General features: G+C 29.4%; 1 long non-coding RNA gene across 5 annotated transcripts in view; it reads left to right on the top strand.

Annotated features, from left to right (window-relative positions):
• Positions 1-9429, top strand: part of LOC148000985 (uncharacterized) — a 67858-nt gene that overhangs the window by 38577 nt on the left and 19852 nt on the right. For all 5 annotated transcript variants that reach the window (XR_015638844.1, XR_015638843.1, XR_015638847.1 and 2 more), the window contains exon 2: positions 3305-3397. This is a non-coding gene — a long non-coding RNA (uncharacterized LOC148000985). The remainder of the gene's footprint in view (positions 1-3304; positions 3398-9429) is intronic.

The following is a 9429-nucleotide window of genomic DNA, read 5'->3' as shown; positions in this document are numbered from 1 at the left end:
ATTAATGCGTTCCTTTTACAAATTCATTATGAGGAAATGTGTTGTATACAGCAGTGCATATGTGTTGGTTTATTTGACTGATTTCAGTTTTTGTTTAGTGTTATTTGAGACAGTCATCAATATTTATTACTCTGTCATTCCTTTTAATTGCATCTTGATAACAGGGTGTGGTTTTTCAAAGAGTAGATGATTTTGAAAGGAACTTAAATTTTTATATCTTATAAATAATTGAAATTTTGAGACATTTCAATTTAAGACAAACATGCAGTTAGAAATATTCAATTGAAACATTTTCATAAATATATAAGACTATAAATTAATTTACAATTAATACACTCTTATATTACTTTAATAATAATTATGTTTACTGAACCCCATAATTTTTTTTCAGAGTGTTTATTTTGGATCTTTTTATAAAATTTTCCTAAAATTATCTATAACATTTGATTTACTAAAAGTGTAGATCTCATTTCTATTCTGCATATAATATGTAAAATGCGTTTTGCTTTTTACTGTTGGTATGTTTTTTATTTTAATTTTTATTCAAATTAATTATGATTGGGAGAGAATTATGGGAGTGGAGAGAAGCTTTAATTTCACCAGACTGGTGAAATTGAACTATATTTTTTGACACTTCCGTTTATGGGATTTGTATTATGTTAAGGGCCATAATTGAAGGTATTTTTTTTCTTTTTTCTTTGATTTGTTTGTTTTACCAACTTGTTGAAACTAATATTCTTTATTTAAACTAATTCTCGTATTAGAATACACTATTTAGAATACACTAGCACCTAAATAAATTTCACAACATTCAAAATATTTTCATGTTTAATGTAATACTAGGTAGAAGACAGAATTCCAATAGATCTATAACTACTTATTTAAATCTTTAAATAGTTATCTGTGTTTTTCTACAGAAACTGATTACTCTTAATTTTCTGTTCTTTTGTGAAAGCTGCAAAAGTTATTTATTACCACAGTAAAATAGCATTGAAGAATAGTGCTGATATAGTTCTCCCGGCACTCCATTTACTATTGTAGGAGAGTGGGAACAAAAGTATCAGTTTCCCTGGTAGCATTGATTTTCATTTGTTTGTTCTTTATACTAGTTCCAATTAAAGGTCTAATTTTAGACAATTTTAAAAAACCTATTAACTTGTCTTTAGTGTACATTTACAAAATGCAGCCTTAGGGTTTGTATGCCATTAGATTAATATCTGTTTTAATGTTTATTAGGAACCAAATCTCAGGATAAATTTTCATAGTGTTCATGTTCTGGTTCGCATGTTTTCTTCTCTTTTGTGTGCTGCTTTTAGTTTTTGTTTCATGAAGACTTGTGTACAGGTTTACTTCTATTATTGATGTATTTGTTTGTATGTAGCAACTATAAAGAATGTTGAAAAAGTCTTCAATCTAGAACTATTGCTCAGCTGATGGAGTTTAAGAAAGATATTTCCAGACTATATTTAATATTTTTTCAAAAAGCTTTCAACAACTAGATTTTAAATTTACAGTTACGGAAATTATAAAGTTCATCTCAAATCATAAAATGTTTCCAACCTTAAAAAGGCTTTTGGCTTTTTTATTTTCTTTTGTTTATCACCATGTTAATTTCTATTTAACCCCTTTTATGAGATACATAATTAGTATGATTATAATTAGAACAGCACATTTTAGAAAAAATTGTAAGACTATGCATAGTTTGTTCTTTTTATTTTTAATTGCACAAATTTAGAAACTATATGCTTTGCAATTAATTTTAGCTTATAATTAGATTTCAAACTATGACTTGCTGTAACTTTGTGGTCTCAAATCTCATAAAACTAAAGGAAATCAGTAGTAAAATAACACTTTATTTCAACTGAGTGTTGAAAATTATATAAAGCATTTAATTTTAATAGGTTACAGTATTAGAACCTTAAAATGTGGTTGTCTATATAATATAATATTTATTTTAATTGTTACTATTATGTAATATCTGATTGTTAGTATGTACAAATGACCATAAATTCTGTAAATAATGCTTTCTGGTAGGTAAGTTTTTTTGTTTTCTTGCCTTTATAAAAGATACTTTAATGGATTTTTCTTTGAGACAGGTTTCAAGTAATGGAGTTTTAATAAGTGTGTGGGTGTGGGTGTGTAATTTATTCTTAATACTTTTCTTGAAGTTGTGAGTTTAATGTGCTCCTATTTAAGTCTGTCTTGTTTGAGCAAAGAAATGTTACATGGGAAAGACTTGTGATGTTTCTAAGTATAAATAGTAAACTAATAAATTTGAGTTTTACTTTGAGATTTTTCTTTTAGTCATAAACATTTTATATCCAAACTTTTTGTTCCTTATTATCTAATATTCTTATACTGCTTAAAAACATTACTATGTTAAAATTTAACATTTAATTTTTTATTGTTTTGTTATTTTTAAGGTTGTGGTACCTATATTTCAATGCATTTAAATATAAAAAACTTTATCTTTTAAAAAATATGCAATTTTCCCATTAAACAATCAAATATTTAACAACAGATATAAAGGGGCTTTTGGTATTCATTCTTTCTTTATTTTATTTCTTGCTTCAGCCATTCCTAAATAAAAGTAGAAAACTCCCACAAAGTATTATGGTTCATATGTAGTACATTTACCCCTTTGGCTATTTAATAACTTGCTCTTTTAATATAGTTGTTGCCTGTTAAGTCATTAAGATCCAGAAAGGGTGAAACAAATAAATAAAGTTGCATTTACAACTCTATTTGGAAGCATTAAAAGGCTAGTCTAGTGGTGGTCTGTTTATTTCTCATTTGCTAAAAATTTTTAAATTGGTAGAACTGTAATATTAAAATATTTGAAAATATTCACTCAAGTATAACAATACTAAAGTTGAGAATAATGATAATTTATCATCATTGATTCATTTAGTAATTTTAGGGGAAAGGTAGTCAAATTTTATCCTTATCCTTTGCATGCTTTTAAACTATGTACAAGGCCCTGGGTTCGTCCCCAGCTCTGAAAAAAAAAAGGAAAAAAAAAAAAACAAAATTAAACTATGTACAGATTTTAGAATTACAAAGTATTTTTTATAATCTTTCTCAGTTCTCTCATAAAGAGAAATGGAAGCAGAAACTTACCTGATTTGTTTGAAAAGGCTTTGGGTGATAATGCATATTACTTGTTCTTAATCAAGTTATTTTTTGTTCTAAAGATATTTCCAGAGAGCATTGTCGAGATGGATTAGATCAACTTGGGGGAACTACAGGAGATATTTCTCTGTTGAGTGTCTTCATGCAGTAACACATGCCATTTTTATTGCAGATTTTAACCTTTAGAAGAGAGCCAGTTGTGGAAAACAACCAGTTTTTTGATCGAATACCCACGTAATACATTGGAATATGATAGGAGATTAAGGTATACTAATGTTTGTTTGTTTTTGTTTTCTTAAGGCAGGGTCTTAATTCTCCAGTCCAGCCAAGAACTTGCTCTGTATCCTAAGTTGACCTAGAACTACTCATTTTTCTGCCTCAAACTCTCCTTAGTGCTGGGGTTGTAAATATGTACCAGTATGTCTGCTTTATACTAATGAATTTTCAAAACCTGTCCTTATATATCTTTGCAATATGATTGGACTTGATAGTAATTCTGAAACATTTGAATCAACTAAAATCAGTAAGTAAAGAATAAACAGAAATCTTGTAAATTGGCTGAATTTAAGTGTCTTGCGTGCTAAAATTCCAGATTTTTAAGAACATAGTTGATGTTTTTACTGCATTGTAGATTCATCTGAATTTACCTTTCCCCCACCCACCCCCTAAAAAAGAACAAACTGTATGTAGCAATTTTCTTTTTCCCAAGGATGTTACTACAATGTGCTAGATGAGGAGTCTAGTGATGTAGTGGACTTTATTCTTACAAAATGAAGTGTTTTAAGTCAGGTGGAATTTAGTACTTAGCGGTTTGATAAGTGGAGAAGTAGGTAGAGTCTAGAAGTTAGATAAGATTAATGAAAATATTTTAAGAAAATTTGAAGTATTCCAAATACCTTTCTTACCAAGGCACAATTTGGTTGAAACTGAAAAACCTACTTTCTTAAGCAAAAATAAGTATTTTACTCATAGATACTCGATATATTATTAATATCAAAAGTTACAGCACTCTAGTAATAAAATTTAGAATGTTTAAACGTTTGGTAACTACTACCTTAATCTCCAAAATACTTATTGTAGTCCATTTTTCTAACATTATTTTTACTCGATTTTTATATTTAGTTGAGCATTTCAGTTAGTGTTCAGCTTAAACAATTGTTATTTCCTAAATGGTAATCTGGTCTAATAAAAACGAATATATTGACATTATTACTCAACATTACTTGGTTAGTTTTTTTCTAGTAAAATATTAACCATAAGTTTTAATAATATTTACTAAATGAAATGGCAATTGCTAAAATATAACTAATTTTCTTTAGAATTGTTGATTATGTAATATGACTATAAATAAATGACAAAAAATCTCAAAGGCTTTGTTTTCTTAAGAAGTGCAATTTAATCTTAAGAATCAAAATACAGTTTTCCTGCCCATAAAAACCTCTTAACTTTAAATAGTTTAAACATTTTAGAACAAATTCTCAGGTGTGTTTTAGAATGCTAGAATGTCAAGATCCATATCAAAATAATAAAAAACTAGAGTTTGATAGTTTTATATTATGAGATAGATAATCCAGAAATGCACATTTGTTAATAATTGAGGCAAAATAGAAATCAGTAAACAATTTAAACAAAAATTTCTGATAACTTTTTGTTACATTTATACATGGTGACTTTCAAATAAATACAAAGCATAGAATGTCTTTATAACTTTGATTTTTAAGTTATGACAAAACAGTTTTGATGGGTGTGAATAAACTTTTCCTCTATCTTACCCAGTGTTTTTTAGGTTAGAGAGTATTAAGATAAAAATGTAGTATTTTGGAAGGAGGCAGGAATTGACATTTAATTTATCACTTTTAATCTAGATAATTGACACAATTTTAATGGTTAAATGAAGGAGAAAGCAGTATATGAGCTTATAGTGCAGGCGAGGATTTAAATGCATGGTTCCAAATTTAGAGTTTAAAATTTATGATACCTGAGGGTCTTAGAATTTACTGTTTGAACCAAATATTTGACATTATGTTATTGTTTTCTCTACAATTATAATCTGGCTTATTAACATAGGAAGTTTAGCTTGTTAAATAATTTAGTATCTAAAAGCAACAGTACAGATATTAAAAGTTTCTTATAGCTGACCACTTCTGATACAATAAGAAACCTTAACTTGGCTAATAATAAAAGCTGTTACAGTTATATATGATGACCCTTTATAGGACATGTTGTAAATACTTCAAATTTGCAAATCTCTCCAGTTCTCTCTTAAAATGTGGTTTATTTGTTAAGAATTTGAGGACAGAAATTTATTGAATTGATTTAAATATTTTAATTAAAATTGTTCTCCAGTGATAGTTATATCTTGAATATAGTATTTTTTTTTTCTTTCAGTTAAAGGCATGATCAAGGTTCCAGGAAAAATAATTGCCCTTAAAGTACATTTGTACTATCATTTCTATCTTATTGAAATATTTATCTTACAGTGAAAAATATGTTAATAGACGAGGATGGGGTAATTTAACATTTGTTGATGAGGGGCCTTAAAATTATTATCTGTGATTTATAATGCTAGTTAATAACAGAACTTGGATTTGAAACTGTCAGCAGGATTGTTTTCTTTGATAGATATTTTAAAGTATTGCAAAGATTTGCTAAATAATAACAGAATTAACTTGAACATTTTAAATATTATGTTTATGAGAAGCAGTTTTGTACATGTATATATATTGTGGTTTTCTAAAATTAACAACTATCCCTAATGTGTTTGTTTGTTTGTTTGTTTGTTTGTTTGTTTTTTTCAAATAAGGCATAATGTATCAGAACTGATACTTTCTGATCCACATTTTTCAATAGGCAATATTTAGTTAATTTTAAGTCTTTAAAATTTTTAAAAATATGGCTTTAAAGTAAAATTTCTGTTCTCAGTAGAGCCACACTTAGGACATTTTATTATCACATATTAACTAGGTTAATATTACTTTGCTATTTTGATATAATCACTTGAAAGAAAATATGCAACATGTTTCAAATGTGACTTCTAAAATTAATCTATTACTATTTCTGTATATTCAGTGTTATAAATTGGGTGGTGGTGGCGCATGCCTTTAGTCTCAGTACTTGGGAGGCAAGTATCTTTAAGTTTGAGGCGAGCCTGGTGTACTTAGTGAGTTCTAGGACAGCCAGAGCTACATGAAGAAACTTGAAAAAGAAAACAACAACAAAAAAAAAAATAAAGCAACTCAATGTTATAAATTATATTACAAACACCTTAGTACTAAATGAGCATATTTTAAATTACCTTATTATCCTGTGGGGTTTTTTTTATAGTTTATTTCTGACATTCTACACTGACAACTTAGTGGAAAACATTTTGTTCATTTTTATAAAAGATTGCAGTTGGGGTTGGGGATTTAGCTCAGTGGTAGAGCGCTTGCCTAGGAAGCGCAAGGCCCTGGGTTCGGTCCCCAGCTCCGAAAAAAAGAGCCAAAAAAAAAAAAAAAAAGATTGCAGTTATTTTATTGTTTTTGCAAAATACCTAAATTTACTATATTGCTACTATTTCATACTTTCAATTTTTATTTCAAGACTAGGTATTACTTAAATTTAATAAAGTGTTGAAACATAACTTACATTTAAAGTTGGAGTCCTAAATAGCATTTTATTATATATAAATTATTTTAACAGAATAAGTGTTTTTACTTCTTTTATAAATTGATAGCTCTGGGCTTAACTACGGTTTTAGCTCTACAGTACACATTTAACAATTGCACTGGAAGTTTTTTGATAGTTGTGATTTTTATATTTTTATTTTATTACCGTGTGTATGGTGGGGGTGTGTATCACAGAGTTCAGGGGACAGTCAAGTTGGGACCTTCATTTCTACATGTTTCAGGGATGAAACTCAGATTGTCATAGCAGGCACCACTACCCACTGAGCCATTCTGCCAGCTTCAGTTGTGGCTTTTGTTAACTCTTTTAGGCTAGGTCCAGGAAGTATTATTACTTAGTGGTAGACACTTGGCTAGCATGCCAAGACCCCAAATCGATTCCTCAAAGGGAAAAAAAAAATCATATTGGCTGAACACTTAATGCTGTATTTAATTTTTGCCATTCTGGAGATTGTTTTTCTAAATAGTACCTGAAGTCAGCAGCATATGATAGTGATTCAGTTCGTGTGCCTGGGAGGAAACTGGGGCATTTTGTGAGCAAGAGTGTGATTTTCTTTTTTGATTGGAATTTGTACAACTATGGAATCTGTGCACTCGTTCTGATAGATGGTAAAACTAGTCAGACATTTGATAATAGTTAAATGTAGTCTCAGAAACTGAAGACTGTTAATGTGTTAAGTTTTTAAGATACATTGTAAGTTCCTTTTCTAACCAAAGCAGTTATTTATCTTCTCTCTTCACCTCACCCTTTTTGAATTTCTCCTTAAATAACTTTGTCCTATGCTACAAGTGTACTTGTTAAATAAACCATACAGAAGCACTTCTTTTCTCAGAGCTAGGTGCATATGTTTTTCTTGAGTAGTGCTTTTTAAATAGTGGGAGCATCATGTAGAAGAAGCAAGTGTCACCACCATAAGTCATTCTTGTCTCTTATAAGAATTGAAGCTGGGTGATCGCTGCTGCTCGTCAGCCAGCTTGTACTGCAGAGTTCTGTTAGTCTATAATCAGAGTGGCCAAGGAAGTTTGCACACAAGTGGAAAGGTTTCCCATATGTAGTTTGAAGAATGGTCTTTTTGAAAGACACTCTCTTTTCAGTGCTTCCTTAAGAAAATAGTAAATATCTGTGGGCTTTGGACTTCTTTTTTAACTGTTTATTCAATGGTGTTATATTTAATTTTTATTCAGGAAATTTCATGTTAGAGTTGGCAAACTCTACAAATACGTGTGCTTTTCTACACTTTTAAGCTAATAGAATAAGAAAATAAGTTGCTTGTATCACAAATTCAGATATATATTTGAGAAAGAAAAGTTGTGACCACTTTGGAGTATTTCTTTCACTTTGAGGACGTTATCTTCCTTTTGTAGCCTCATATAAAAAAGGCTGAATTATTGTTAGTTTCACTATAATAAAAACATTCTATACTTCATGTTGTCATTAGAACTAGCATAGGCCAGAGGTAAAAATGTACAAATTGTTATTTTTTTTCTTACCCTTAAACTTTTATATTTCTAGTCATACTTTTATGATTTCTTCTTAAAATGATACCATGTCCTATTGTGTATCTTATAGTAATTAGACTTTATATTTCAAGTGATATAGTTTTATAGACTTGTACACTTGTAATTTAAACAGACTTGCATCAACCTACATGTTTTTCTCTTCCGTCTGTATAATTACAGTCCTAGGTAAGTGAATACTAGCTCTCTGTTTAAGTTCTGGTTTTATTTATAAAACTTTGATAGAACACTACTAGTGATGTTTGTTTTTTTGTTGATCAGTGTTTTGATTTAAAGCCTGACATTTGCAGTAGTATTTTTAAAAGATACTCATCATTTCTCTTTTGTTGTCTTCATTAAAATTTCTTCTGATCCATCCCCATGCTTAATGTTTGCTTTATTGGTCAGAGTTAACTCAGAATACCATTTCTTAATTGTTATTACTAAGAAAATTAGCTTTTGTCATATAGTATATTTACGTGAGTTAATCGAGACCACGGTCTATTCTGACATTGGGAAATTAAGCATTTTAACTGTAATTGCTTTCTAGGGAGAGTGGTGTTTCTGATATGGTGATGTAGTTTGACAGATAGACATACTGATATTGGGGGTGCTTAACCTAAAAGTTAGCTGCATAATCTTCTCTTGAAAGTATCTTCTACCCTGATTGACTCCTGCTAAAACATGTCTGTGGACTAGCTAGTAAAATAAGCTAAAATAAAGCATTTTTTCCTGATCTGTTTAATCAAAATCTCTGATACTAGGTATCTAAAATTTATACATTTTACAAGCTCTAAAAGATTCTTTCTACTTTCTTTCTTTCTTTAAAAGAACACCACAAATGAGATGGGGTGGGGGTGGGAAGGATTGTTCATACCAAACCAAGCATTGGGCTTTAGCATCCCAGCCACTGGTTATCTTGGATCTACAAAATTCAGGGTCTAATTTAATTAGAAAGCTTATCATTTCTACCACACTTCTAATGTTGGTATTGTCTCAGTCATATGAAGAATAATTCATTATCAGAACTTTATTTTTATGAGACTGTTTGGGAACAAATTCTGGTTTATTCTAGTGGAAGCCTTAATATGTATACCTGTGTTCGCTGTACACCAAAAGCAGAAGAGATTGATCA

This window comes from Rattus norvegicus, chromosome 15 (assembly GCF_021556685.1).
Source record: "Rattus norvegicus strain SHRSP/BbbUtx chromosome 15, alternate assembly SHRSP_T2T, whole genome shotgun sequence".
Classification (NCBI taxonomy): Eukaryota; Metazoa; Chordata; class Mammalia; order Rodentia; family Muridae; genus Rattus; species Rattus norvegicus.
Note: the sequence above shows the minus strand (reverse complement) of the source record. Positions and strands in the feature narration are given on the sequence as shown.